The sequence below is a fragment of the Lepidochelys olivacea genome (assembly GCF_965140295.1).
Source record: "Lepidochelys olivacea isolate rLepOli2 genome assembly, chromosome: 2".
Classification (NCBI taxonomy): Eukaryota; Metazoa; Chordata; order Testudines; family Cheloniidae; genus Lepidochelys; species Lepidochelys olivacea.
In genome coordinates this window covers 249,018,960-249,045,329 of record NC_140412.1, presented here as the reverse complement: position 1 = coordinate 249,045,329, position 26,370 = coordinate 249,018,960, and the positions used below count along the sequence as shown (strand labels likewise).

General features: G+C 40.5%; 1 protein-coding gene across 3 annotated transcripts in view; it reads left to right on the top strand.

The window, feature by feature from the left end:
• Positions 1 to 11,628: 11,628 nt before the first annotated feature.
• ZMYND11 (zinc finger MYND-type containing 11) overlaps positions 11,629 to 26,370 on the top strand; it is a 162,090-nt gene continuing 147,348 nt past the window's right edge. The window contains exon 1 of one of the 3 annotated variants that reach the window (XM_084621906.1): positions 11,629 to 11,842. The gene's annotated coding sequence lies outside the window, so the exon portion shown is untranslated. Of the gene's footprint in view, positions 11,843 to 12,576; positions 12,688 to 26,370 lie in introns of those variants that run through there. The other 2 variants (XM_084621908.1, XM_084621907.1) reach the window with 2 other exon arrangements.

The window sequence follows — 26,370 nt, the reverse complement described above, 5'->3', positions numbered from 1 at the left end:
TCAGTCTTTTTGGCAGATGGTGTTGCCCTGCTTTTATCATATCCAGCTGTGCAGAATTTAGTTCTAAAATGCACCATTTTAAAAAAACAAAAGGGTTCTGGGTAAACCTCCCCTACCATACTATCAACTTAAGAGTCTACTGGTCGATTCAATTTCCTATGGAGAATGCAAATTTAATCATTTAAATGTTTCTCTGATGAAAATCTATTTCAATTTTACTTTCTTCTTTTTTTTTAAACCTCCATCAGCTGAGATTTCATCATCAGTAAAATGCATAGTTCTATTTGGCTATTTTATTCCAGATCAGGTGTACTACTACTGTTTTCAAACGTTTCTGAACAATACTAGAAAAGTATCTCTTTACATTTACTGGAGGGTATGAAATAAGTGATCATATATCACAATTTCTGGGAATTCAGTTATCAAATATTCCTTCTATTTTTGGCATTCCTTCTATTTTTGTCCACCCCACTCTTGCTCTCCAGGGGCTAATGGAAAGCCCTAATTAGGGGAAGCTCACCTGTGTGGGAAAAGGCAGGGCTTCTATAAAGCCAGGGAACTGATAATCAGAAGGGGACTATAGGGAGATAGTCTAAAAACTTCCTGGTAGAAGGGAGGTGTGTTTGGGGGCTATAGCAACAAATAATTCATGGTTGCTCCCTGGAAGGAGGAAGTAAAGAGGCTAGCAAGGCCCAGAGAGGGGGGAGTGCTGGGGTAGGAAGCAGCCTAAAGAGTTAAGTTGGGGACTGAACAGACCTTGGCTGTTGTAAAGTCCCTAAACTGCAACCTGGAGTAGAGGTACTAGGCTACCTACCATTGGCAAAGTGGTACTGGCAGGGCAGTAAACTGGAAGACTGCCTGGGTCACTGTGGGAGTGACTGAGACTTTGAAGGGCTCTGCCCCAGAAGTGGGGAATGCTGAGTGACTTGGCCTTAGGGCCAAGTCATAGAGAGGCTGCAGCAGCTCCTGGAGCAAGAGAGGCTGCAGACAAAGAGAAGCAGAGGGATGGTGAGCAACAGCAGAAAAGGGTGTTGATCTGGTGAGCTGTTCTGCAGAGTGACCAGGAGGAGGTACCATCCTAGGAGTGCGTAGAGCACCCCGTGACAGTTAAACTTTTTTATTTTCCTCATTTTCCCAAAACAGATCAAAATAATGTATTAATTTGGAAACCTAAGATTTTTCTCTATTTTTTGTTTTAGAAGTCAAATTTAATTCACCTAGAGCCTAAGGTGGTTTAATACTTCTAGTTTATCTTCCTCTTTATATAAGAGAGACATACATATGTCTTGTCACCTGGAATACTGTCTTCCTATGATTGCTGTCTTATCTTTGTATGTTTGGTTGGGGGTACAAAATGTGCAGCATTCAAGTTCATTTAACCACATCTTATGGAATGGAGGTAGGAGCACAAAATGTGCTTGGAGTTGCATGATGAAATGTAGCTTGTGCCATGGTAGGTCATCTAGGGCAGAGGTTCTCACAACAAATTTTTTGGTGGCCTCAGAATACGGCCATCCACTCTTGCTGCTGGCCACTCTGACCATTTTTCCTAAAATACTTAATTAACTTTAGGAAAAACAAATAAATATGCCCAAATCATTGTAATTTATTTATGTAGGACTTTATTTTGCAAACTCAATAATAAAAATAATGTACAGTTGTCTCTGTTCTTTACTGGGCCTAAACAGAATAGAAACACAAATAAGGTGCCTTGACATAGTCTTGTCTTTTTTCTTATTTCTTTTGCTTTTTTGGTTGTTGGTTTTTTGTTTTGTTTTGTTTTTTATATAAAGACTTGCTAGCTACTAAGTCTACTGTGAAAAGTGATGTTAACAAACACACACACATATTATTTTTCACAGCAGACTTATTGAGCCCTGATGGGGAGGTGGGCACAGAACAGCGGGAGCCAGGGGCAATGGGGCACTAGGGAAGGCAGCCTGGGGGAGGGAGTGGGGAGCCTGCCACCCCAGGGCTCAAGCCCAACCCCACTGCCCATGGGAAGGTGGAAAACTCACTGGCTGCCTGCTCCTCCAGCTTTTGTGTCTCCAGAGAAGGGCCACTGCTTCCCCTCCGCCCACATAACCACCAGAAGGCCGTGGCAGCAAGAAAAGCCCCTGGTGGCTGCATGTGCCACGTCTGAGAAACGCTGAAAGGGCCTGATCCAAGGGTCATTAAAGGCAATGGGAATCTTTCCAGTGCTTGCAATGGACTTTAGAACACATCCAAATCTGATCTTTTATTTGTGGGTAACTTTACACACATGTTGAACTCAGATTTTAGAAAGATGAAACAAAGAATTTATTCCCCTGCAGATTTAATGGGATTAATCATATGTATAACATCAGTCTTACACATGTCTATGCATATGAGTAAAGGCAATAGTTTGTGGAACTGTCCTGTAGATCTGCAGGAATACAAAAGGAAAACCCAATGGATTTTACTCATGGTGTCCCATTGCCTCTGTGGTGTCCTTGTCCTACAGTCTACCTGCAGTAAAGGCAATATAATTCACAAAGGTGCATCCACTTTCTTTCTTGGAAATAGTGTTCTCATTAACAAATCAAGTATTGTCACTTACAGGTGAGCATTTAATTCAATAGATAAGCCTGTATTTTTCCTCTAAAATATATACATTCTATACTGAAATAAATGCACAAAAGTTGTACAGCATCAGTTTTATGCATAGGCCATAGAGACCTCTATACACTGACATCAAAATTTATTTTTTATTTATTTTAAGTTGCATTCACTTGTGTGTGCAATAATGTCAATAAATGCAGGGAAGAACTCAAAGCTTATACATTCAATGAGTTTATCTTGAGGGCCAGAAATGTACATTTTTAATCACAAATGTTTGTTTCAATGTGCAATAACTTGAGTATTTTTCACTTTTTTGTATTTTAAAATTAAAGAATTTCAGTGAAACTTTGTAAAATTCAATATTATGTTCAAGACTTAAACACAGAAAAATCAGGACAGCAAAGTTATTATTTCCATGGAAACTGGACCTTTCAATATTTGCTAACATCCCTTTTCAACAGTGTGCCTGGCTAATTTAGGAGCTTTCTCACAAAATGAGGAAAAAGTGCATGTGCAACACACACACTGTTGCTATTAAGTTTAAAAGTTTAACAAATTCTCATTTTAATGAGAAACCTTTTAAAAGATTAAATTGCCATCTGCTGACTGCAATGCAATTATTAGCTAAAATTGCCAAATAAAGAATCTATCTACTCTTTATGTGCTTTAGAAACACAAACCCCACATGAGGTAGAAGACCTAACATTATAAATGCCTGACTGTCCTCCACTCTTCGAACAGTCTCCTGTCATAAAAAGTTCCTATTTGGATGTCATGTCCTTGTATAATCTTTAAATTCCATCAGTATTAGAGATGGTCATAGACAGGATAGTGAGACATGATCCTACAGTTGGCTCTGTGCAGGTGCTTCTCTGAGATCTTACAGAACCGCCCTGAACAACGCATTGCCATATGTGGTCAGACCTGAAGTCCATCTAGTCCAATATCCTGTCTCTGACAGTAGCCAGTAGCAAGTGCTTCAGAAGAAGGTATAACAACCCCACAGTGGCTGATGTGGGTTAATCTGTCACCCACATTAGGTTTCATCCTGATTTCTAATAGTTAGAAATTGGCACTGGGTTTAATATCCCTTCAAAAATGTTATGAATTATAACTAAGGCTATGTTTTAGTCATGGGTATTTTTAGTAAAAGTCATGGGCAGTAAACAAAAATTCACAGCCTGTGACCTGTCCATGACTTGTACTATACCCCTGACTAAATCTTGGGAGTGCTGTAGGTGCTTTGTGGGGGGTGGGGGCGTAGGTTCTGGGGGTGGAGTGGCCCGGGGGGCACTGTAGGTACTGGGGGGGTGTGGGTGCTGGAGGGCACTGGTGGGAGGGTGGAGTGCTACAGGTGCTGGGGGGTGGTCTGGGGGTCGCCATGGGTGCTTGGGTGCGAGCAGCCCAGGCCCCCTGCTGGTGCTGGGGGAGGGGGAGTTGGCGGGGCTGGCAGGTTCCCTGCCCGGCTTCTTGGAAGTGGCAACATGTCCCTCCCTAAGCTGCTAGCTTCACATGCTGCCAGCTCTGCAGCTCCCATTGGCTGAGAGGGAGGGACATGTTGCCACTTCCAGGGAACCCCCCCCCTCAAGGTAAGCACCGTCCAGAGCCCTCACCCCACCCTGTACCCCAGCCCTGAGCCCCCTCCCACACCCAAACTTCTCCTGCTGCTGTTGGGGGGTCGGGCGCAGTGGCCTGAGACTGCCCCAGCAGTGGCTGGTGTGACTGGCCCAGGGGCTGCTTGAGCTGTTCCAGGGTCACAGAAAGTCACAGAAGCTGTGACTTCTGTGACAAACTCACAGCCTTCATTATAATGCAGGCTATTCTTGGTTATGCATACAAATGTCCAATATTTTTGGCCTCAACAACTTCCTGGAACAATGAGTTTATCCCAGTGTACACACAATTTTTGTACTGGTATATCTATTCAGTTACCAAATAGTTATACCCGTTCCCACCAAGTACGGACATAGTTATAGTGGTATAAAGGTGCCTTATACTAGTATAGCTTCTTCCCCTTGCCATACAGGAATAGCTATGGCAGTCTAAAATGCACCATAACAGACAAAAATTTGGCCCAGTCTAGAGCACTTTTATAGTGGCATTAGAGGTCTGCTCGTGACTAATTTTTAGGCCCAGCCCACCCCAGACTCAAGCCCTAGAGGGTCAAGTCATTTTCTGACCCAACCCAACCCTAACCCTGCCCCTGCCCCTGAGCCAGTGCCACTGCTACCTCCTGTCCATGGGGTTGGCATGGCAGTAGCTGTGTCCCTCACTCCTCTACTCCGCCAACCCCTGCTGTGGTTTGTGTATGCTGCAGAGTGAGAGGCGCTACAGCTCCTCAGTATGCACAGTGCAGCGAGATGGCAGCAGCTGGCTGGAGCAGGGCAGGGCATGCAGCCATGCCGACCCTGAGCGAATGCTGCTGAGCCTGAGAGGGTTGGGTTGTTTTCCCACCCAACCCAGACCCGACACTTTTAGTTAGGTCCTGCCAGATTCTGGTTGGGTTGCAGGGCTCTAAGTGGTATAACTACTTCCACACTAAGGGGGCTGTACTGCTTTTACTGTGCTGGTATAGCTAAAGCAGTACAACCTCTGAATAGACAAGCCCAATACTGCCAACTCTGGTAAAATCTAATTATATTTATTGTTTTGCTTAAAGCCTTAGCTCCTGGAGTCAAGTGATTACATGAAAATCTTAGCTTTCAGTAAAAATGTATTATTTCTAGCCTGCATGTTTGTGGAGAAAAGCCTGAAAATGTGGTCTGAATGTACCCTAAAAGTTCAGAAACCAGAAGGCAATTAGATTTAACACAAAATTATTCATAGATTCATAGGTATTAAGGTCAGAAGGGACCATTATGATCATCTAGTCTGACCTCCTGCACAATGCAGGCCACAGAATCTCACCCACCCACTCCTGCGAAAAACCTCTCATCTATGTCTGAGCTATTGAAATCCTCAGATCATGGTTTAAAGAGTTCAAGGAGCAGAGAATCCTCCAGCAAGTGACCCGTGCCCCTTGTTACAGAGGAAGGCGAAAAACCTCCAGGGCCTCTTCCAATCTGCCCTGGAGGAAAATTCCTTCCCGACCCCAAATATGGCCATCAGCTAACCCTGAGCATATGGGCAAGATTCACCAGCCAGATACCCAGGAAAGAATTTTCTGTAGTAACTCAGATCCCACCTCATCTAACATCCCATCACAGGCCATTGGGCCTATTTACCATGAATGTTTAAAGATCAATTAATTGCCAAAGTTTCATGATTTTAGAGCCAATCTTATGACACTTTGGAGCCTGACTTGTGATTTGTGAATGCTTAGCACTGGCAATACTGCTCAGGGAAATGACTCAGGCTTCTGCCCAAGTGGAACCAGTTTCAGTATCAGGACCTTATTTTGTAAACATTTTAACAGTGGCAGAAGGTATCACTTATTTGCTGATGGTAGTGGCTGGTTTATGGAAAATTACATATGCCTTATCATTGGCTCCTGATAGGTTATCAACAGATCCTGTGCTTTAATTGTTTAGCCCAATATAGAATTCTGTTTTTCTGTTTGTTTTTATTTAAACCTTAAAGTGCAAATTACTTCATAAAAAGAGATTATCGTGAACCCCAGATTGGGCAAGCCTCTGAAACTTAAATTAAATGTACATGCATGCACGCTCTTTACTTCAAGAGTTATGTGTGTATATATATCTAAAGAAAGAATTTAGCTTTAAAAAATAGTTCTGTCTCTTAAGGCAGGCTGATACTTGAAAGATTTTCCTGGTATAGCTAGACTGATATACAATACCAGCAAAACACACCACATATGGAAGCATCCTATATCAGCAAAGCTGCACTTATTTCAGTCCCCCCCCCTCACAAGCAAAATAAACTATGCTGGCAAAGTGCAGTTTTGCCGGTATAACTGTGTCTATCATAGGGGCTTTTGTTGGCACAGCTATATCAGTCACAAATCACACCTCCTCACCAATATAATTTATGCTGGCAAAAGTTTGTAGTTTAGACCTGGCCTTAACTATTTCTTCTACCTTGAATAGGTTTTATTTTCTGAAGGGAAATACTTTAGGAAGGGAAGTAAATGTTTCATATTTTCTTTGTATTGTTTAACTGTTACTATATTTTCTTTTCCCTGAACCAAGTAACAAACTGGCTCTTTTGAATATTTGCTTTTCCATTATAATGCAATCTCCTGATTATAGCTATTCAAACACTTGTGACTTTCTGAACTGAGTTACTTTAGTAGCAAAAGTTTGCTTTCTAGTTCAGAAAGTAAGCAACATTTGTCTTTGTAGTTTTGCCTTTATAGAGACTTTCCAATCCAAGAGGAGGAGAAAGGAAACACCCTGAATTTTATGCTGACACGCCATGTAACTCTATCTGCCTATTACTCTCAGCAGCCAATCACACTACTTTGGGGGGAGGGTTAGGACACTCCTAATTGAGCAGTTGCCTTAACAAACAGTTGGCACGGCCTATGAGGGAACAAACTGCCCAGCACTCATGGAAAGTGGAATTTTCTTCCTGTTGTCTGCCTACCTAATCTCTGACTGCTTCTCACCGTGGAGCTTTAAAATTAGTTATTTTAGTGCTGTTTCCTAATTGAAACCTTACTGGCCAAAGGGGAAACCTTAAATATAGATTCAGAAATAAATGCAGATAAAAGACTGTAAGGGTGCCAAGGCTATAACAGGGCCAGCTAACCTGGCTTCAATCTTGCATCTTAATCAGTATTAAGAAGTCTTTTCAATCATGTTTAATGCTAACTCAAATGGGTCATCCAGGAAAATTAATCTGAATTAACTAAAGGTGTGAATTTGAAGTGGATTAGTGAAACCACATTAAATCCCTGTGTGTACACTATTGTTCAGAATTAAAGTGGTCCTGATTCCATGTAGCTTAAATAACTTTGGAAGGGAATTAAACTAAACAAAATTAAGGCTACTTTAATTCTGAATAGGGTCACATGGGTTTAATGAAGTTTAACTAATCCACTTCAAATTAATTGAGTTAATTTGGAATCATTTTCCTGGATGTTCCTCTGCAGAGAAGCCCTGAAAAACACCCTTTTTGTCCATCAAGACCCTGCCTACGGACTACATTATGCAAATGTTTATCTGCTTGAAGCTGGATCCTACAAGGTGCTGATACTCATGCAAATGTGGGAGATCAGCATCTTGCAAGATTCAGCCCTAAGCATTCCTATTTCTCTGGGGAGGTCTACACTAGGGTTATTTACTTTGAGTTAACTGATTACCTGGTTTGAGTTAGTCAGCAAATGCTTACTCTGTTCTACTTTGTATTTAGCTGTGACACTCCAAGTATGTTTCCCATACCTAAAGAAGAGCTCTGTGTAAGTGTGTCTCTCTCACAAACAGAACTTGGTCCAATAAAAGATATTCCTTCACCACCTTGTCTCTCTAATATTCTCGGACCAACACGGCTACAACAACACTGCATAGAAGTTGGTGACACATTTTTAGGCTCAGTATGAACACTCCCTGAACATTTCTTCCAGAATACAAATGTTTGTCCTTTATTTAGACCCAAAATTTGTATCCTGGAACAAACCTTTAGAGAGTATCCAGCTTAGCCTTTGCTAATATGTTAACTACCACAAATAATCTGGCAATCACTAACAACAAATAAAAACTTCTAATGCGGACAAACCTGAAAGCCCCAATCCTGCTTGTGCATAAATGTTTGCAAGACTGCGGCCCAAACATTTATGTGATAACGATCACCATAGTCTCTGAGAACCCAAGGGACTAATCATGCTAGGGCTGAAGACAATTGCAGTTTTGCCCTAAGTCAATATGAATCTTTGTAAAACTAAGACCTACTCCTGGGAATAAGGGCTTGTTAGATCATGATGTATATCCTTTTTCCTCTTACTATTTATAGTGCTTAAAAATGATATGGGGTTGGGTTTTCAAAGGAACCTGAGGGAGTTAGGCATCCAAACCCCAATTAAATTGGGCATCTGTCAGAAAGTAGCTGGCCTTCTGGAGTTAGGGGCCCAGCCTACTTCTCACAGGCCCCATGAGGGGAAATGAGGCAGCTCAGGTACACTTGTAAGTAGTTAATTCACCCAGTAACTAGGAGGCAGTTAATTAGACCATCTATACTGACAATTGAATGACAAAACTTTTGTCTTTCAGAAGTGTTTAAAAAGCAACAAACCCTGAAAACACAAAAGTTTTGCCGTGACAAGCACCGGTATGAACAACATGTTGTCAGCAGGAGCGCTCTCCTGCCAACAACGCAAATGCCGCTCGTTGGGGTGGAAGTTTTTTCTTGGCAGGAGTGCCGACAAACAGCGGCTACACCACACAACTTTTAGCAGTACTGCTGTAGCGACACAAGGCTGTGTAGTGTGAACATAGCCACAGGCAGGGAAGCACTAGGGCATGATAAAAGGCTAAGGGCCTCAATTAGAGGAGAAACCTCCTGAAGAAATAGGAAGTCCACAGAGAGGGATTGTAAAGTGAGGATTCTTCCAACAGGCTGGTGAAAAAGCTGCTAGAGAACCCAACACTCCAAAGAGGGCAAATTAGGGCAAGAGGCATGAAAAGCCTGCAGAGGTGGAGAGGTAGCTCATTGAGCAACAAAGGATTGACGGTGGCTATTCTAAATATGTTCCCTGAGTTGGAAACCAGTGGAGTGGGTGGGCCTGGGTTCCATAAGCACCAACTCCGTGGGTGCTCTGGTGCTCAAGCACCCACTGGAAAAAAAAATAGGGGTGCTCAGCACCCATGAGCCACAGTCATAGGCAGTGCATGATTCTTGAGTTTGGGGAGTGGGCGGGAGTGCTGGAAGCTCCCTAGAAGTGTGTGGGGGGGGCACCAGTGACCAGACCATGGCCCTACCCCACATTCAGTCCCACGGCCCAGCCCTGCTTAGACTCCTCCCCCTGAGGCCCTGCCTGTGATTCACCTGGAGGCACTGCTTCCGCTCTGCCACTTCCCCGAAGGCCCTGCCCCCGCCCCCACTCCACCTCTTCTCACCCTCTCTCTACCTCTTCCTCTGAGGCCTCCTCCCCCAAGGTGCCCCACACCTGCTCCTCTCTGCCTGCTAAGATACCAATGACAGACACATATTCAGTAACTAGAATATGAAAGAAGTGAATAAATATGCTGAAAATAGCCTCTCCCCAAACACACACACCTCTTCAAAAGCACCCACCAGCAAAAACAAAATCAGCACTTGTGCTGGGTTCCCGTATCTACACCAGCCAAGGACTCCAAAGAGAAGGTGCTAAACCCAGGACACCTAAGGCTGTCTAGCCCCCATTAGAGTTATGGGACTTCTAACTCTCCATTATCTTAAAGGGGCTAGATACTACTAGAACCCAGCTATTGGGCTGGGTCATCACAAGGACTTGATATACACAGAATTGGTATAGTATCTAAGGTGCCACAAGTACTCCTTTTCTTTTTGAGAATTGAGTCTGGTGCCATTAGGGGGATAGGGGTCAGGTTAGTATAGCTCCCCATCCTGCTACCAGAGGTGCTAACTGATAAAGGCCCCATATTACAATGTCTAATACACTAAAGAACTTTAACTATCTAAAATTCCTTTAAAAATCCTAGCCCTAGAACAGAAATTATACCCAATTGTTCAATATAAGGTTGCAGCTGGTTTGTAACTTATTGACAGCAAAGCTCCAATGATGTATGCTTATCAAAATCCTGACTTTAAAATGAAACCCATATTTTTATGGTAATATACAGTCATGTAATGCAGTCTTGTTAATAAAAAGTAGTCTGCTATCAAGCAAACCCATCAAGAAAACTTAAGTAGATTATCTACTTACATTTTTTCTATTTATATCATTTATTTTAGATAGTCTAAAATTCTCTCTCACTGCTTAAAAAAATAGAACCAAAGCTGCTTTACTGATGCTTAACAAATTTTAAAAAAGGGCTTAAGGCCCTGATTCAGCAAAGACTTATGCAAATGCTTAACTTTAAGCACTATCAGTTAGTCCCATTAACTTCAATAGTTGAATGATTGAGAGACTTCACAGCACATAAAATTAAGCATGTGTAAGTCTTTGTATCAGGCATTAAGTATGTGATTAACTTTATTCATTTGAGTAGTCTATTATATGAATGGAACTATTCACATGCGTAAAGTTATAAGAATAAATGTTTCATAAGAATAAATGTTTTCAGGATTGAGCGATAGTATGCTGTGTCAGAATATGATGTTGCACTGCAAAAAGAAATGCAATTACAAGGCTCCTTTCTTTCTTGTTATGTAATTTCTAATGTACATGAAAATTAGAATTTATTTGCCTACACAAGCATTAAATATTCATTTAATATTGTGACACCCCATAAGATGTACTATATTATATCTAAACAAACCACACAATATTCCTAAATATTATAAATTACATACAAAATGCACCCAGCAATAATAATTTATTAAAAAGCCATTCTGTAATCACACCATAGCTAAGCGTATGCAGCCAAATTTTCAGGAGTAGCCATGGATTTTGCATGCTTCCGTTTTTGGGTGTCCAAAATCAGTGGTCCCTTCTAAAAATTTTGTCCAGAATTTCTAGATTGTATTGTTTCAGAGCAGCAGCCGTGTTAGTTTGTATTCGCAAAACGAAAAGGAGTACTTGTGGCACCTTAGAGACTAACAAATTTATTTGAGCATAAGCTTTCGTGAGCTACAGCTCACTTCATCAAATCCGATGAAGCGAGCTGTAGCTCACGAAAGCCTATGCTCAGATAAATTTATTAGTCTTTAAGGTGCCACAAGTACTCCTTTTCTAGATTGTATTGTGATATTGTGCACGCTATCTTGCCTTGGTTCATGTACATTCCCTCTTAACTTCCTGATCCTGCAATAAGGGTCCTGGCCTGACATTATGATCTAAAAACTAATATATAATTAATAAACAGTTAAGAATGTGCTTTAAATTGATTATAATAAAAAAAAAGGAAAAAGAAACAAACAGCAACTCCAGCAGACACCACTAGAGTTCTCCTTCTCCCAAATATCCCTCGCACCATCCTAAACCCTGTTTACCCCAGAAACCTTAACTGTGGACAGACAGAAGAGGAGAGGGAGAGAATATTCAGACACAATAAAACTCTGAGGGGGGAAAAATATGTGGAAGGAGGAGGCAGCAGCGGCCTGGGGAAGCGATTGAAAAGTTTCCCCTGGCTTAACTTCTCCCTCCCCCGTCCTCCCCCCCCCCCCTTTCCAGCAGCAGAAGCAGCAGCAACAGCACAAGGTGAGAGAGACTTTCGAGTCTGGGGAGGAGGGGTTCGCGTGCGGAGGTGGGGGGGCTTGAATTTACAGCCCTGTGGATGATGTTTCTGTCTCTCTCCCCCTGGCTTTGGGGTGAGGAGACACCGTGTCTCGTGCTGGGTAGGTTTTTTTTTTTTTTTTAAATATGATGGAGGATTATAAACATGGCGCCTTAAAAAAAAAAAAAACCCTACAAAATCTATACAGTGATCCAAGGAGCTGGGAGCAGGGGAAGGGCTGCTCTGTAGGAGAAGGGGATCCTGCCTGGGGGGTAGCAAAGGGGGAGGGGGCAATAATAATCATAATTAATAAAAGGTGGGGAGCTGCTGGGGGAGGGGTGCAAGGTAGGATTTTGTTTGTTGTTGGGGTGAGGGGAGGATAATCTCCTAGCCAGCTTGGAAATCGAGCAGGGAAACTGCGCGGGGGGGAGGGGGGACATTAACTATTATTTATTCTCGTTTACAAAAGCGCCCCTTGCCCATGGGCTCCAGCTGCAAAGGGCCGGGATTGCGGCCCCCCACACACTGAAGTTACAATAAATAACCTGGGGGAAGGAAACGGGGGAGGGAGACACACGAGAAATCCTCTCCCGAATCTTCCACGAGGGCCTGGGGGGAAGCCGGGGCCTCGCGTGATAGGAGAGGCCGAGCGGGGTGTGGCGCAGGCCAGCCACAGCCCCTACCCCCCGCCCCGGCCTCACACGCAAGGCGCCTGGTTTGCCCCCGGCCCCGCCTGTGTCTGTCGCTGGGGTGGTGTCTGCGTAGAGACGGGGCTTGGGCCGGATAATGGCAGCTGCTCTGCGGGCTTGTCTCCGAAGGAGCGACACGGGTAGGGGGGGATAAGCCCCTGTAGGGGGCACGTGGCGGGGGGCAGACGGCTGTATCCCCACCTCCCCCCGGAGGGCCGACGCTGGGCGGAGGCAATACCCCCGCCCCCCAAGTTCACCCCGCAGGGCAGACGCGCGATGGGGGAGGGAAGTCGATATTCCCTCTACCCCCCGCTCCGCCCCGCCCGGTAGGGTAGACGCTGGGGGAGAGGTAGTACCCCCCCCCCCCCGTAGGGCAGACCCTGAGGGAGGGGCGGCGATGCGTTAGCTTCCCCCCTTAAGGCAGACATGGTCAGGGAAGGTGCATGTTACACCCTCAAACTGTCTCCTAAAGGAGGGAATGGAGTAAGGGTGGGGATTATATCCCTAGCACCCCCTAACAGGAGGTGGGCCCCTGCTCCCCAAGCCCCCCCCAGGATGCTCATCAGATCCAGGCAGCCCCTCTTCACTTTCCTTCCCCACCTGCTGGGTGGGTTTCTTCCTCCCACATTGTCTGCTCTAGCTCCTCTGGGGCAGTAGGGCCTGGGCGGATTGGCTCTGGTTTCACATATGTGAGTGGAGAAACTCACCCGGCCACCTGGAGGCTCGAATCTTTGTGAGGCTCCCTCCCTCCCTCTTCAGAAATGATTTACTCACTCTCCTCACCTAAGAAGTGTTGCAGGAAACTTGACAGCCCTGGTTTTAGGGAATTTTGAAATAATATTTTTAAAACTTCATTTCTAAATTATCTTAAGCCTCCCACAGCATTAACTTAAGTGCTGACTCTCCTTCTGTCTCAGAGATTTGCCAGAGGACTCTCCAGGTTTCCTTCCCTTTTTTCTTTTAAGTTTAAGAGGTGAAAGTGTGCAAGGAGAAGCAAATCTTTATGTAGAGTACAGAAAGCAGAAATGTAGTGGGGCATTGCATTACGTTTTCCTGGCTCTCTCTCAGTTTGAGAGACAAGTCAGTATGTCAAATAGTGACATTGGGGACTTGGGAAACTTTGTGTGACATTTCTGAGCTCACAGTTTTTGTCCCTGAAAATCACTCAGAATCTATCATTAAGTGTGTTAGGTCTTGTTCAAATGCAAAGTAGTGAACAGCATTTAAAGGACACTAGTAAAGAACCAGGCTTGAGAAACCTAGAAACATATTGAAAAATCAAGTATTGAATACAGTGCTGAGTATTGTATAATTCAGTGATAGTTTGACATTTTAACATCTCAGAGTAGTCTCTTCCTCTCACACTTTACTGATTGTATTACTTGAAAAATATAATAAAATAGTTTTTTAAAATACCCTATTGGAGTGTAGGGGACAAGAGGAAGGTAGAAAATTTCTCCCACCTTTGTGAAGCCTGTTTTTATTGAACTTTATGGTGTTCCTTTGTAGGAAATTCCTTGAGGGGAATCTCTTGCACAAGGGGGGAGGGGGGTGCAGAAAAAGCAATTTGTGGTTCAGGTTGCAATCCCTTGAGTTTTTCTTGTCCCTCCTCATTCAGCACAAAGGACCAAGTCTCTCTTCACACATTTTAAAAACAATTTTATTATCAGCCATTCTGAGCATGTTACAGAAAGTCTTCAGGGAAGTAAAGCATTTGCTGACTGCTGTTTTACATAAGAAGTGAAAGTATACTCAAAATAATTCCTTGCATGGGTTCACGTTTAATCCCAAATTTTCTATAGCTAAATAAATTATTATTGTTTTTGACTGGATTTTTTGATGGAGGTCTCAGTAACTCACAGGTTTGTTAATGTTGTGAGAGCATTTAATTTTTTTGATCACAAATTTTAATCTATGTTCAGAGTGACTGAAAGAGTTGTCTGATGGCTGCTTTGTTGATTGTGGTATTTATTGGTGGTCAATCTGTTGAAAAAATTCAACTGTCAAACATATGAACATCATTTGATATAACATTTTATGAAATTAAATTCATTGATTTTAATGAAGCTGTAACCATTGGCACTAGCAGTGAATTTTGTCCATGAAATTTCAGATTTGTCAAAAATTACTCCACAGATGTGTGTGTTGTTTTTAGAGTTTAAGTTCCTGAACCAGTCTAGATAGATGATTGTTCTTCAGCAAGGATTGTGTTTATATTCAAGTATATAGGGGTTAATTCCTTTCCCTCCATGTACTCAGTAAATGAACAGTAGTTTGTGTAGAGTTTCTGTCAGTAATTTCTCTTGGTTGTAATTTTTTTTCTTCTGGTATGTAATGTGAGATTTCTTTTAGTCATTCTCCTTGCACTGAAGGTTTAGGAGCTTTCCAGTACTAATTAACATTCTTTATTCCACAAGCTAACATTATAAGAATTTTGGTTTCTGTGTCCCCTTTTGTCTGGGTTCCTCTGTTGTAGTAAGCCAAGAGTGCAATCTGAAGTTATTTCTTTTACAAGCATTTGAAAAATCCACCTCTTTGGAGAGTCCCAGAAGGTAGTCAGAATTGAACACTCTATGATACTTGGAGCATGGTGCCCTTGGCACTTTGGCAACACTATGTGTCATCTTTTATATAGTCTATACATCTTAGTTTGTCAGGGCTGCTTGTGCTAACAATTGTGAACAAAGACGGTAATGGCAAGATCGTTTTTCTCAGGTTCTGGAATACTTTTGATAACTTGGATCTGCACTTGATTTCTAAATGAGTTATCAGAGTTGCAGCTGTGTTAGTCTGTATTTGCAAAAAGAAAAGGAGTACTTGTGGCAACTTAGAGACGAACAAATTTATTTGAGCATAAGCTTTCGTGAGCTACAGCTCACTTCATCGGATGCATGCCGTGGAAAATACAGTGGGGAGATTTATATACATAGAGAACATGAAACAATGGGTGTTACCATACACACTGTAAGGAGAGTGATCACTTAAGGTGAGCTATTACCCGCGCGGGGGGGAGAACCTTTTGTAGGGATAATCAAGGTGGGCCATTTCCAGCAGTTGACAAGAACATCTGAGGAACAGTGGGGGGTGGGAAATAAACAAGGGGAAATAGTTTTACTTTGTGTAATGACCCATCCACTCCCAGTCTCTATTCAAGCCTAAATTAATTGTATCCAGTTTGCAAATTAATCCCAATTCAGCAGTCTCTCGTTGGAGTCTGTCTTTAAAGTTTTTTTTTTTTTTTTTGAAGAATTGCAATTTTTAGGTCTGTAATCGAGTGACCAAAGCGATTGAAGTGTTCTCCGACTGGTTTTTGAATGTTATAATGCTTGATGTCTGATTTGTGTCCATTTATTCTTTTACGCAGAGACTGTCCAGTTTGACCAATGTATATGGCAGAGGGGCATTGCTGGCACATGATGGCATATATCACATTGGTAGATGTGCAGGTGAACGAGCCTCTGATAGTGTGGCTGATGTGATTAGGCCCTATGATGGTGTCCCCTGAATAGATACGTGGACACAGTTTTCAACGGGCTTTGTTGCAAGGATAGGTTCCTGGGTTAGTGGTTCTACTGTGTGGTGTGTGGTTGCTGGTGAGTATTTGCTTCAGGTTGGGGAGCTGTCTATAAGCAAGGACTGGCCTGTCTCCCAAGATTTGTGAGAGTGATGTGTTGTCCTTCAGGATAGGTTGTAGATCCTTGATGATGCGTTGGAGAGGTTTTAGTTGGGTGCTGAAGGTGATGGCTGAATTGGAATTAATTTGCAAACTGGATACAATTAATTTAGGCTTGAATAGAGACTGGGAGTGGATGGGTAATTACACAAAGTAAAACTATTTCCCCTTGTTTATTTCCCCCTTCCTCCCCCCCCCCCCCCTTCCTCAGATGTTCTTGTCAACTGCTGGAAATGGCCCACCTTGATTATCACTACAAAAGGTTCCCCCCGCCCCCACTCTCCTGCTGGTAATAGCTCACCTTAAGTGATCACTCTCCATCATGTGCCATCATGTGCCAGCAATGCCCCTCTGCCATGTACATTGGTCAAACTGGACAGTCTCTACGTAAAAGAATAAATGGACACAAATCAGATGTCAAGAATTATAACATTCATAAACCAGTCGGAGAACACTTCAATCTCTCTGGTCACGCAATCACAGACATGAAGGTCGCTATCTTAAAACAAAAAAACTACAAATCCAGACTCCAGCGAGAAACTGCTGAATTGGAATTCATTTGCAAATTGGATACTATTAATTTAGGCTTAAATAGAGACTTGGAGTGGCTAAGTCATTATGCAAGGTAGCCTGTTTCCTCTTGTTTTTTCCTACCCCCCCCCCCCAGATGTTCTGGTTTAACTTGGATTTTAACTTGAAGAGTGGTCAGTTTGGATGAGCTATTACCAGCAGGAGAGTGAGTTTGTGTGTGTATGGGGGTGGGGGGGATGTGAGAACCTGGATTTATGCAGGAAATAGCCCAGCTTGATTGTCATGCACATTGTGTAAAGAGTTGTCACTTTGGATGGGCTATCACCAGCAGGAGAGTGAATTTGTGTGGGGGGGTGGAGGGTGAGAAAACCTGGATTTGTGCTGGAAATCACTTTAGATAAGCTATTACCAGCAGGACAGTGGGGTGGGAATAGGTATTGTTTCATATTCTCTGTGTATATATAAAGCCTGCTGCAGTTTCCACGATATGCATCTGAGGAAGTGAGCTGTAGCTCACGAAAGCTTATGCTCTAATAAATTGGTTAGTCTCTAAGGTGCCACAAGTCCTCCTTTTCTTTTTGCGAATACAGACTAACACGGCTGTTACTCTAAAACTCTCCTTACAGTGTGTATGGTAACACCCATAGTTTCATGTTCTCTATGTCTATAAATCTCCCCACTGTATTTTCCACTGAATGCATCCGATGAAGTGAGCTGTAGCTCACGAAAGCTTATGCTCAAATAAATTGGTTAGTGTCTAAGGTGCCACAAGTACTCCTTTTCTTTTTGCTAAATGAGTTTCTTATTGTTCTGTAGTTAGATCTGTCAGTTTGTCTTTGCAGGCCGTATTTTCCAAAGTCATGAGTTTGTGAAGCAATATGCCATTTTGGAGGGAATATTCTAGTGAGCTAAGTCTTGGGGAAGTAAGTCTTTCTGCAAGAGGCTTGTAATGCAATGAAATTTATTTTTTAAAGTATTAAATATATCAATTTTTAAAAAGCTGGTGAAAATGCACTTTTGCAGTCTGTTGGTTGCAAAATGAGTGTAAATTATATTTTATTTTAAATCAAATATTAAATTCTTTTAAAATGTTACAAATTAAAAGGTCCAGTCCTGGAAACACTTACTACTGGTATAGTATATGTAACTGGGAGTAGTCTGATGTTAGTGAGATGTCTCACAGTATATAGTAAGCACTATGACCTCTACTCTTCATAGGTGGACCTTAAATCTATACTGAGTTCTATGGATTTCAGGGGTTTGCTAAGTACATCTCATGGCAGAATCGGGTTATATCTGCTGATGTTTGTGAGATTGAGCTTTAAACTAGGTATAAATCTTCTAAACGAGAATAGGTTTTTTCATACAGAGCTATGGACAAGTTATTTTTAAGATGAAGCCAAGCAAACTCTTGACTATATTACAGATTCTCCTAGTTATGAAAGAAGTGAATAAACTCCTGATTATTTAATCTAGATGTTTAAATGGATATCCATGTAGTTACTGTATTAGATTTTTTTTTTTGTGTCATTGCAAGACTGCCTTCCCCCTTCACCCCCCATTAGTAAACACTTTCCTTAAATTGCAAACAATTAGAGTTTGAACTAATTTAAAATAAAGTTGTGCAGTGCTGAAACTTGATTCAATTTTAGTAACATCTGATTTTTTTTTTTCTCCTTTGAGAGCAGTATTCTTTAGGCTGCTCACAAGACCACAGCAGGAATAGTGGAGAGATGCTGTGACACACCCATAAACCCAAATCAAAGGTCTAATTTTAGGCCTAGCAGCCTTGGTAACATCCCTGTAGAGTACAATCTTGCAGTTATTCTATGCAGGTAAATCCCAGTGGAAGTTGCTGAGAGTTTGTATACAGAATGATTGCAAGATCTAGCAAAGGAGACAAGTTAATTATTTTTTTTCAGTTTCTCCTTCCTTTACCATTTTTCAGAATTGCAGTTCTTGTATCTTTTTTGTAGATACCTATATCTTCATTTACAGTAGTATACGGGAATTTTAAAAGAAACCCAAACTCTTGAATGCAATTGCAGGAGAATAATACAAATGATTCCAAAATACAAAGAAGTAATTGTTTTATACAAGCAACAGAATATTTTAAAATTTTTATTTTGAATATACTCTGAACTTGTTGCACAGAACCAGATGAATAATTTAAAAAGACTTTCTGCATGTTCACAGAAAATAGGAGAGTTAGGTACAGGTGGGTGTAATAACATTGCTTTTCAATCAGTAGTAATGTGATGAAAATTTCTTACAATTTTGCTATAAAAATCTAAGTGGTAAAATCCATTTCCTTGACATTTAGGCAAAAGCCAAGTATAGTACAAAATTAATATCATACATATCTAAAGGGGAACTTTTTCAGAGGCAGAGAACTGGAATCAGTCTTAAGTTGGTTTTTTTCCCTTAATGGGATATTGTCAACTTGAAATCTAGTCAGTTTCCAAAAAACAATTTTTTTTTAGATATTATATCTGCCTTTTAGCCCATCTGCCAATTTTATATAACATTTTCCTATTTTAATTTTTTTCTCTTCCCTGTTGGTTTATGATTCCCTGTTTGTGTAGGTCTTTCATACTAAAGTATATAGTTTTTTTTACCTTAAAATTAGCTAATTTACCATAGTACATTTTTTGTTACAAATTCTAGAGTCTGCTGGTAGGTGTAGTATTCAAAAGTGGCATGCTGGAAATTAGATTTTGTACTTTGGTCTCCTGGACTTACAGTGTGACACCATTATCTCTTCTTTTTAAGAGAGGTTAATGGGAGCAAGGTGGAACAATTAATGGGAGGCTGTACTTTGTTCACAAATCTTAGCAAAATAACTCTTATCTTCCAGCAACGAGTTTTACTGGATCTTGTCGTTGGAGTAGCAATAAAGTGAAACAAAATTGAGTTGAGAGACTGACTAAAAGCTTAAAATTAACAAAGTAATATGCCATAATAGTAAGCTGAAAGAGAAGTAAATCAAATGAAAAAAATGAAAAATATATCTTTAACTCAGTTTTGAAGAAAGTTTTATTATTTCCTGGCTAGTTGTCTAATCCTTCTAATTTTCTGTCAACAATCCTCATGCTTATTTTGTAGCAGAATGTTTATTTTTGCACACATTTAAACATACATGTTATTACATTGTAGTTATCAGAAATCCAAGGAGTAGCCAAGTCTGCACAGAAGCTTAAGTTGAATTTTGTTATCTTATTGTTCCTTTCTTTGTTAATAAAGGAAAACCACAGGAAGAGGGTGAGTTTGACTCCACAATGTGAGAGAGATTTTAGGGAACAGCAGATGTTCACACTTATTAATACTACAGAAGAACGTTTTAACTCTAGTTAGTTTTTAAGTTCTGCTCTTAAGTGATATTTGTGATAACTGTAATTCTATGATTCACATTATGGGATCAGTCCGGCAATATATTGAGGTACTCATCTCCAATAGTAGCTCAATACCTTTCAGAATTGAGCCCTCTTTCTTTTTTTACTGTGGACATTCTAGTTTTATTACAGTCAGTGCCAAAACTTCCTTTGACTTCAGTAGGGCCAGGATTTCATCTAATGTGTTTTTATTTAATGGTCTTTTCAGTAATCAATACAAAAGATTCATGTCCCAATAACTAACTGCAAATCACAGAGAGTTTGCATTCACAACAAAGAGGACATATTCACAACCAAAGGAACTGTGCACCATAAAATAGAATCACAGGGCACTGTATTATAATAGCTTTTATATCTGAAAACAACTAATGGATGGTATAAGTGTAATTACAGAGTCTCTGATGCTTCAGACACTTATACATGTAATCAGTGAGCCTAGTCACACTCAAAGTTAAACATGTATAAATGTTTGCAGGATTGGGGCCATACTCAATACAAAAATCTGTATTTTTATAACTAAAGTAATATTTTTAGCACTTTATATACAACTAAAGTACTATAAGAAAATGACCGTAGTTTGTCATTTTTTTCCGTGTATTTTTTTTACTTTTATGAAGAATGACATTATCTTCATTTTTAACTATTTTCCAATAAAATGTATGTGTTTCCTTGAAGTCTGCCTTTAGTCGTACAAATTGTTGCCATGATCCTGAAACGACTTAAGAACATGCTTAGCTTTAAGCTTGTGAGAGTCCAATTGAATCCAAGGGAACTACTTACATAATTAAAGTGTATCATGTACATAAGTTTCTGCAGGGTCTGCCTAAATTTTTACATTTTCAATCAATTGTATGTTTTCTCTGGCTCCTTACTTTATATTTCTTTATTAGTATCTGTCTTTCTAAATGTTTTATAACCTGTACACATTAAACATACATAGTTACATTATTTGTAAATATAGAAAATTAGTAGAGAAAAACTTAATGGGGAATTAGTTAAGCAACCTCCATTGATATGCATTTTCAATCTTAACAGTTGGAATTTTTAAAATTTCCATAGACTGTCTTCCTCCAAAAACCAAAACACTGAAATGCTGCCATTTCATTCATGCCTTCTATTCCTATTTCCCTTACTGTCATGCCATGAAAGTTACACATTCCAATCCCTAACCACACCTTTGTCTCCTTATAATTTGCATAAATTCATGTAAAGTTGAGATCATATTACTGTGAATATAAAATCCCATATCCTTTTCCAGGAATTCTATATCCAGTGTGTTATAACTAACATACAATTTTCCATTACTTTTTTTTTTTTTTTTTTTTTTTTTTAAATAAGCAGTACAAGTGTTAGTAAATGTTGGGAAACTACAGTTGCTTTAGGGAGGAAATGTGACTGATAGTTCATCACTTGCTCTGCCTTTGTTCATGGCAATTGACCAGAAGTAGCAAACTCAACCCCATTTGCAATCTCAGTTTCATTGGCTGGAAAATAATGGAGGCGGAAACAAGGCTCCAGCCCTCTCTACCCACCTGTTCTGAGGGAAGAAGAAGGATAGTATTAGGCACCTGCTCTTCCACCAGCACTCGGACCCAAAATCTAGGGCGCTTTAACAGTAGTTCAGGTGGGGAATTTCTTACTCTGTTCCCAGCCTCATTTGCACTAGGCACAATCTGGTCAATAAATGTAAAATACCATATAGTCAACAGATTCTGTAATCACAAAGATAGTGCTTTGCTTTTTATTCATAAAAGTATCTTACAGTTTGAACAACATGTCACATCAGCCAAAACCTGACTTATAATGTATCCTGGGACTAAAGTACTGTTGAAATCTTTAGTATTAATTAAATAGTATACTATTTCTTTTATATACCTCTAATAATATATAATTTCAGATCACAAGAGGGAATTTCTAGGCAGTTATGCTTTTAACACTTTTTTTTTCAGGTAGCAAAATGGAAATCATAGTACTTTCGTGGTTTTTGGTAGATTCTTTATACACACTTTCAGCCTTAAGTGTTTCTTAACTATGGGCAAGATTCTAAAAGCCTTATGCATTTTGAGTAGCAACTTACTGAGTGGGCCCATTGATTTCAAAGTTCCTGGTTTACTGATATGCCTTTTATTATGATGGCTGCCCCTATTGACAGATCAAAAATTATTACCTTTTAAGGCTACTAGCTAAAAATAAATTTGAAACATATGTATTGCAAGAAATGTTACTGATAAACTTTAAGGATTTAAAAAATGGAAAATGAACAGCTAAGGCAAAGTAGAACTAATACTCAAATATCTTCACAGTTCATACTGTATGAATAACATCCAGTACGGGTATAAGATATTATACATTCCAACAATAATCTGAATTCTGACCCTTTATCCCCATTACTTCAAAATTGATAGATGCTTGCATCCAACCACCCTACAAAATACATGCTGAATATGGGCTACAAGTAGCTCACCTACCACTTGTGTGTGGATCTCAGGGCAGAATTGGGGCTTAGTCTCCATAAAGAGTTCAGAAAAAACACCTTTCCTTCCACCTTGTGATTTTATTCTGAGAGAAAGTGTACTTTACCTCACTTGCAATCCCTTGAAATCTCACTATATCTGCTCTTTGTTTCTTGGTTAGTGAGTGCCATAAAACCCAGGTTAGTATTGTCCCTTTAAATTGATCTGAATGCTGTCTAGGCTTTAGGTCACTCCTAGGAGCTAAATGCCTGAAGCAGCTTTTGGGAAGCTAGATGTTTCATCATGGATTATTGTGTGTGGCAGCAGACATTTGAAGGAAACATGGCTCAGTGAAAAATCAATCCTTGAATACCAACATTTCTGAATAAGAGAAATATAAAGTATTTATTTCACCCACAAAAGCTTTCTAAAAACTTCTCTTCTCGCCCAAACAAAACAAGATGGGGGGAGAAGGGGCGGGGGAAGAAGAGAGGTACCTTTGCCCTGAAAAGACTTCGCATAGTCTTAGAATCATAGAATATCACGGTTGGAAGGGACCTCAGGAGGTCATCTAGTCCAACCCCCTGTCTCACTGAGCGGCGTGACAGGTTTCTTGAAAACTGGTGCAAGTATAAAACCCTTGTGTTTTTTACATTTACTTAAATACAATGAAAAAAAGTGAGGTGGGGGAAGATTGCTGAATTTTCATGGACAATTCATTTGAAGGAAAGGTAATGGTTCAAATCACTTCCAGCCATTATGTTCTATACTATTACACACCTGGGAATGGATCAGTTTGTTCCTGCTGGGTGGTAGGCTCCACCACCAACAGTCCAATAACTGCATCTTCCAGCTGTAGAGCTCTCACATCTTTTTATTCTTAGAATGCCCCAAAGTTCATGCGTTCAAAGAAAACACTTTTAGGAAGAGACTTTACCTTTCCCCACAGGTCCACAGTTCACATTCCTGTCAGCCCCCTTTCCACTTCTCTGACTACTACGGGGCTTCTTTATAAAGTTTCCTGATTGGGGTCAAGCTCTTAGCTCCTACCTGAGTCCAGGCATAAGATCTAGTATTGCTGTTCACACCTTCCCACTTGGGGAAGCAGGATGAATTAGCAGGAAATGAACTCCGCATATGCTGAAATCAATAGTTCTTCCACCCTATATTAGTTTTCTTTATCTGAGTTGTTTATAATAAAGAGGCAAGATGGGTGAGCTAATATCTTTTGTTGGACAAATAGAAGATATTACTTCACCCACCTCGTCTCTCTAATAGCATGGGACCAACACGGCTACAACAACATTGTTTATAATAGAGCAGTTTTGCAAAACCCCTATTTACCTGCTCTCTGGGGACTAGTGGCATCAACTTCTGCAGACTCTAAAGGAGGTGCTATAATATAGATCAGTGGTTCTCAACCTATTTACTACCATTGTGGGCTGCATATGCAGGTCTCTCTATGTGCTATGTGGCCTGTATGCACACAATATATGTACTTCCTGAGGATGTCACATGGGCCGCAGCTGTGTGCTGGTTGGGCTGCAAGCGGTCTGTGGGCCACAAGTTGTGAACCACTGATGTAGACACTGCAGTGATGGAAGAGTTTTTTCCATTGCTGTAGTAAATCCATCACTCTTTAGAGGTAGTAGCTAGGTTGACAGAAGAATTCTTGTGCTGACCTAAGTGCATCTAGAGCTGGGGGTGAGTTCTACTTAGTGACGTTGCACAGGGTATTAAAATTTTCACAGCTCTGAGCAATGTAGGTAGGTCAGCTTAAGTTTTAGGTGTACGCCAGGCTTAAGCTGCTTTTTTTTTTTTTTTTTTTTTAAAAAAAGCTTCTAGGCTTTATAGTTGTAAAGAAAACCTTTAAAAATGTGAACCAAGTGTAATCACCTGCAGTTAGCAGGTAGTGGGAGAGCTGTTGTTGCTATTACCCTATGGAGCCTATAAAAGGAATTGTATTTACCCTGTCCAGTTCAACAGCAGCGGGAGTAAATGCCGTGGCTCCTGAGCCCAGGGGGAGGAGTAAACTTTAGTGATTCTTCCTGAATCCTCTTTTGTAAGAACATAGGAATTGCCATATTGAATCAGACCGGCATGCCAGGTAGTCCTGTATCCTCTCAGATAGTGGCCAATAGCAGGAAACTCAGTAGAAGATGCCAAAAAAATCCCTACAAAAAACCAAAACTTTGCAGTTGGCAGGTATGGAATAAAATTTCCCCCCCAGGGAAAATTTCATTCTAATCCCTAATAGTTGGCTTCTGCCCTGAAGCAGGAGGATTCCTCTCCTTTCCAAAGTTTGTGGGTTTTTTTTTTTTTTAACATTTAATCCCTTTTTAGGCCAAGCTTCTTCCCTTCTCATCCCTGAATACCGTTCCAGAACACCCCAGCTCCCCTGCCTTACGGTCTCCTATTGCAGGCACAGGATCTTCCAGCCCAGTTCCACAGTCCTCTTCCCAGGCCCAGGAAGAACAGAAGACACCTGGCTTTCATTCAGTGCGTGACTGAGTTGGGAGGTTTGAGTAGTGAGTTAATGGTGGTTGGCTGGTGTATGTGAATAAAAGTTTGGAAGTATGTATACAGAAACAATGGAAAAGTCTGGTGTGAAGTATACCTGTGTAAGACAGTACAGGTGCATGTGTCAAAGAAGAGTGCGTAAGAAAGAGAAGGAGGGCCAGATTCTCTCCTGCTGTAAATTGGTGCAGCTCTGTTGGCTTCAATGTAGCAACAATTTGGACTAGAACATCCAGGAGTGTGTAAAATGGAGTATGTCATGGGTACCGGCAGGGGTGTTTTGAAGGGGCGGGGGAAAGAGAGAGAGAGAGAGAATGATTATATGAAGGTAAAGGAGTTAAAAGACCACATATTTTAAATAGTATTCATCAGTGTTAATGTTCACACATGAGCTTAAAACTGAATATTAATCGCATCTGCTTTATGAAGTTCACTAGGGACCAATATCTACCACCCTTACTCACATTGAGCAGCACTTCACTATGTTGTTTTCTTCATTGTGATTATTCAGTGCGTGAGGGTGCAGAATCTAGTCCTGTGTTTGGACAATGAAAATTAACTCGTTAGTCCCTAGAACAATGCTGTAGTATTGTGTTGCAAACAGTTGTAAGGGGAATGTTTAAATCAAATAAATCTCTTTTCAGTGAAATATAAAATAAAATATTATAAAAAAACTTTCTTTTAATATACTAGGTTTTATAAAATCTTAGGTTTGGAGAAGCTTTCAGCCATTTTAATTCAAGTTGTAATGATCAAGCAATTAGGTTGTTTAAAGTTACTGCAGCTAGGTAAGCCACTTATAGGACATTGTTGGGTAGTTTAGTTATAAAATCTGGCTTACTAGCTTCTAAATGTCTTTTATAAGTATTAACTCTTGATTATGTAAAGAAAACAAAACTATATCAATTACAGTGAAATGTAAAATATTATGACTATAGTTTTATATTGTACTTAGCTTTGTATTTTTTATTTCACTGCTTTCTGTTGTACAAAAATGCAGAGAAGAAGAAAGCAAATAGGAAACAAAAACAGGCTATAGGAAACAAATAGCTTGATTTTTAATAGGGCTGTCGATTAATTGCAGTTAACTCATGCGATTAACTCAAGTTAAAAGCGATTAAAAAAATTAATCGCGATTTATCACACTGTTAATAGAATACAAATTGAAATTTCTTAAATATTTTGATGTTTTTTACATTTTCAAATATATTGATTTCTATTAGAACATAGAATAAAAGTGTACAGTGCTCACTTTAT